The sequence below is a fragment of the Meles meles genome, chromosome 2 (assembly GCF_922984935.1).
Source record: "Meles meles chromosome 2, mMelMel3.1 paternal haplotype, whole genome shotgun sequence".
Taxonomy (NCBI): domain Eukaryota; kingdom Metazoa; phylum Chordata; class Mammalia; order Carnivora; family Mustelidae; genus Meles; species Meles meles.
The window spans coordinates 183,070,306-183,075,759 of record NC_060067.1 but is presented as its reverse complement, the minus strand read 5'-3'; the positions used below and the strand labels follow the sequence as shown (position 1 = coordinate 183,075,759).

Sequence of the window (5,454 nt, the reverse complement as noted above, 5' to 3'; positions counted from 1 at the left end):
CACATCTGCTGTCTGTCCCCCCTCCCACTTCTCTTTTTAGTCTGTGTTCTATAATATTCATGCCTCCTGGTCCCATGACTGTAATTGTGACCTCTATTAAAATGGCTCCAAATCATCCAAAACTCATTTCTTTCCCAGGGTCTAGATTTGTGTTACATGAACCAGCCAGTGGAATTGACATCTCCTGGGAGCTGAGAGGGAAAACAGAATCACAAGCTCCATTCAGACCTACTGAATCAGAATCTGCATTTTTACAAGCCTCCCAGTGATCTGCATGTGTGTGAAAAATCTGAAAATCACTGCTCTAAATATGTATTTCCATCTACCTTACCAAAACAAAAATAATCATTCCCCGCCCTGCAACTCTTCTCCATAACTACCACAAAGCACACTCTTCCTTTCCAGGAATCCATTATGATTTTACTAATCTGCTGGGTCAAAAAAGCCAAAATCCTTGGCATCATTCTCTGCTCGTACTTCTCCCTTACTGCCCTTCAACTACCAGTCCATCAGTTGCCAAGTCTGGTCCATTTGACTACCAAGATCTGTCCTTCTTGCTACCTTGCTCCCCTGCTTACCGCACTGGGTCTCCTTTTCCCCTAGATGGTTAGGGTCACATCCAAACTGGAAACCCTCCCCCTCCCCTTTCTTGTAATGCATTTCCACCCACTCCCAGCTACTTACTGCTCACCATTTTAAACAAACAAACAAACAAAAAAACAAAATAACACAATATCACAAGCTCCATTCAGACCTACTGAATCAGAATCTGCATTTGTTAAAATAACAAAAGTATGTCAAGTTCCTTTTAAAGTCTTCATGAACTTTCCTTTGCTACAGGATATGAAGTGTGAACTCTATAGCGTAACATTCAAGACCATCCAAAATCAAGCCCCAACCTGCCTGTTTGATATTCTCTCTCTGTTCTCAAGTCAAAACAGAAAGCTGGCATTTATTCATCTGCTCACTCAGTATGGAGTTCTCTTCATTCTCCCATCCCAACTGTTGAAATCCTGCTTCTCCTTCAAGGCTTCCCCTTCCCTGTCATGAACTCTCCAACACTGTAGTCAAGAAGGAGGCACTTCTCATTCCTCTGAGCCCATTTGAACTTGATGCAGCTTATCCCTGGTTTTAACATAGATCGCCTCACATTGTGCTCTCCGTGCATATATCTCTAGTCCACAGGACCAGATCCTCAAGGTGAAAATGACATTCTGTTTATCTCTGTAGTCCCCACAAGGTCTAACATAATGAGAACTCAATATGTTTGTTGAACTAATGATTGAGCGGGCTCAGATTGTTCATTAGTTCACCCCATTGCTAACCCGCACGTATTGTTTTTCCTTCAACAGGCAGTAGTTTTTATTATATACATTATGATATATATTATTTTTATTATTTATATTATTTGTATATTTATTATAATATATACTATATATTATACTAATATATATACTATTTATTATAATATATATTGTATATTGAGTATAGTTGACACACTATGTCAGTTTTAAATGTACAACTTAGTGATTTGACAAGTGTGTACATTACGACGTGCTCACCACAGTGTAGCTACCATCTGTCCCATTATACCGCTATTACAATATCATACACTGTATTCCTTATGCTCTGCTTTTTATTCTCATGATTGATTCATTCCATAACTGGAGGCCTGTATCTCCCTTTTCCTGTCAGTCCCTTTCCCAACCCTCCACTCTGGCAACCATCAGTTTGTTCTCTGTATTAGGTATGATCTTGCTTTTTGTTTCTTTTTTAAGATTGCATTTATGAGTGTAATCATATAGTATTTGTCTTATTCAGTTGGACTTATTTCATTTAGCATAACACCCTCTAGGTCCATCTATGTTGTCTCAAATGGCACGATTTCCTCCCTTTTGTGGCTGTGTAATATTGATATGTGTGTGTGTGTGTGTGTGTGTGTGTGCGTGTGTGTGTGTGTGTGTGTATGTATATCACATTCTCCATATCCATTCATCTGTTAGACACTTAGGTTGCTTCCATCTGTTGTTTATTATATATATAGCTACAATAATGTTAAAATAAATATATGGGTAAATCTTTGGGTAAATAGCCAGTAATGGAATTATTGGATAATATGGTTATTTCTATTCTTAATTTTTTGAGGAAACTCCAAATTGTTTTCCACAATGGCTCTACCAGTTTGCCTTCTCATCAGCAGTTCATGAGGGTCTCTTTTTCTCTACATCCTCACCAACACTTGTTGTTTCTTATATTTTTGATTTTAGCTATTCTGACAGATAGGAGGTGATGTCTCATTGTAGTTTTGATTTTCATTTCCTTGATGATTAATGATGTTGAATATCTTTTCATGTGTTTGTTGACCATCTGTATGTCTCCTTTGGAAAACTGTCTACTCAGGTTCTCTGCTCATTTTTTAATTGGATTCCTTGTTGTTGTTGTTTTTTTATTGACTTCTATAAGTTCTTTGTATATTTTAGATACTTACTTCTTACTGGATATATCATTTGCAAATACCTTCTCCCATTCAGTATGTTGTCTTTTTGTTTTGCTGATTGTTTCCTTTGCTGTGCAGAAAATTTTGATTTTGATGGAGTCCCAGTAGTTTATTTTTTTGTTTTCATTGCCTTAGTGGCCAGTGTCAGAGAAATTGCTGCATGTGTTCTCTTCTAGAATTTTTACGGTTTCAGGTCTCACCATTTAAATCTTTTTTTTTTTTTAAGATTTATTTATTTATTTGAAAAAGAGACAGAGAGCAGGGGCTGGGCAAAGGCAGAGGGAGAAAGAGTCTCTTAAGCAGACTCTGTGCTAAGCACAGAGCCTGGTGCGGGGCTCAATTCCATAACCCTGAGAGCACAACCTTAGCTGAGACCAAGAGTCAGATGCTCAACTGACTGCACCACCCAGGGACCCCTGTTTAAGTCTTTAATCCATTTTGAGTTTATTTTTGTGTATGATATAAGAAAGTGGTCCAGTTTCATTCTTTTGCATATAGCTGTTGTCTTTTTTTTTTTTTTTTTTTTTTTTGACAGACAGAGATCGCAAGTTGGCAGAGAGGGAGGCAGAGAGAGAGGAGGAAGCAGGCTCCCCGCAGAGCAGAGAACCAATGCGGGACTTGATCCCAGGACCCTGGGATCATGACTTGAGCCTAAGGCAGAGGCTTTAACCCAACTGAGCCACCCAGGCGCCCCTGCATCTAGCTGTTCTGTTTTCCCAACACCGTTTATTGAAAAGACCATCTTTTCCCTATTGCATTGTCTTGCCTCCTTTGCAATAGATTAACTGTCCGTATAATTATGGGTTTCTTTCTGGGTTTTCTCTTCTGTTCCATTGATCTATATGTCTGTTTTTTGTGCCAGTACCATATTGTTTTGATTACTATAGTTTTATAGTACATCTTGTAATCTGGAATTCTGATACTTCCAGCTCTGTTCTTTCTCAGGATTGCTTTAGTTATTTGGGCTTTTCCATGATTTCTTACAAATCTTAGCACTATTTGTGCTAGTTCTGTGAAAAATGCTGTTGGTATTTTGATAGGGATTGCACTGAATCTGTAGGTTGCTTTGGGTAATATGGACGTTTTAACAACATGTGTTCTTCCAATCCATGAGCATAAGATAACTTTCCATTTCTTTGTGTCATCTTCAGTTCCTTTCATCAGTGTTTTATACTTTTCAGAGTACAGGTTTTCACCTCTTTGGTTAAGTTTACTCCTAGATATATTATTCTTTTTAGAGTAATTATAAATGATTTCTTTTTATATTTCTCTTTCTGTGATTTCATTGTTAGTGTATAGATAGGCTACCAATTTCTGGGTATTAATTTTGTATCCTGCCACATTATTGAATTTGTTTATTATTTCTAATCGTTTTTTCGGTTGTTTTGATGGTCTTTAGGATTTTCTATGTATACTATCATGTTGCCTGCAAATAGTGACAGCTTAGCTTCTTTTTAGCCATATGGATGCCATTTTGACTTACACTTATTTTTAAACACTAAATTTAAAATATATTTTAAAAGAGTGGAAATTTCCACGCCAACGTGTTTCATTTTGTGTTGCCGTGGCTGATAGATTTCCTCCCAGAGAGCAGGTTTCTTTGGAAATCCTGATAAACTCTGGCCCACATCACCACCAGTGGACATGATTACAATTGCAGTCTAGATGCGCTTTGTATGCCCAGGCAAAACCAAAGTCCATGTTTCTTCTTCAGTTTACTTATAAACAAATCTACTGTTGCTATGGATGTGTCATCCAAAATATGCAACCAGGAAGTAAAGGAGCAACCATAAAAAATGCAACTCAGGGAAAAATTAGCAGCTCCATTCTCGAAGTATATAATCATGTTTAAAAGAAGATTTCCTGCAGGAATGTGGAATGGATCATAAAGTTAAATTATATGATAGTTAAGACAAGTTAAGTTTATTGAGAGAGAAAAAATAACAGTTTAAGTACGCTCAAGCCCTCACACTGTAGAATTCTCTTGCACAAGAGTGTTTGTGTCCATGAGAGACTGTATAAATCCGTTCAACTGGAAAGATCAGACTTACATGGGAAGCTTTTCATGACATCAAGGAGCAGGAAGGAAGGAAAGATATCGTCAGCTTTTGAGATTCCAGTGCAAACAAAACATGGAAAAGCTGTTTTGGAGGCCTTTAGAGGCCATGGCATGTACTATTTTTCCCAGTTAGAAAACAAGATGTTGTTATCGCTTCTCGGCCTTTTGGCTAAGATCAAGTGTAGAAAACAAGATGTTGTTTCCTTACTTTAATAGTTAACAAAACATGGAATGTTTATGAGTGGCTATCCTGAAGGGATTTTACTCAGCGATCCTTAAATGTTAACAGTCCAGCATGGAGCAACTAGAAACAGAGAAAAACAATTGCCAGGGAGAAATTAACTTGCTCTAACATTAGCTTTAGTCCCCAAAAATTCGAAGTCTCCATCAGAATTAAATGGTGGGTCTTCTCCTTCGCTTCTTACCAAAAAAAATCCAGGTTATCTGTGACAACAGCCACAACAACACTGTGAGAGTCTGGATTCATAGAACTGAAGATTCAGGGGGTTTTGTCAACTTGATAAGTCAGACTTGTGATGGCATTATTACTTCCTTTATTACCATGAGTACCAAGGGGCTAATAATAGGGTTTTCAGGCTCAAATTTTTCCCAATTTCTTTTCTTTCATTTGTTGACCTTTTTGACTAGTCATTAGCCTTTTTATCAGAAAAAGCTCACCACTGGAGAAAAGGAGGATCTCTAAAAAGCAATAAAATTTGTAGCTTAGAATCATAAGACATTTTGTTTAGAAGTGTTCTGAGTTCATAAACTCAGTGACTGGCTTTTCCACTGTTATTGCCCTAGCATCTAGAATAGTTCTTGACACTGTTACACACAATAGGTATTTCTCAAAGTAAGGGAAAATATGAGTAAAATTACACCTGAGAAACCTGAAAGT

At 37.4% G+C, this 5,454-nt stretch overlaps 1 pseudogene; it reads left to right on the top strand.

Annotated features, from left to right (window-relative positions):
* Nucleotides 1-4,705: 4,705 nt before the first annotated feature.
* Nucleotides 4,706-4,848, top strand: LOC123937648 (annotated as a pseudogene).
* Nucleotides 4,849-5,454: the final 606 nt, after the last annotated feature.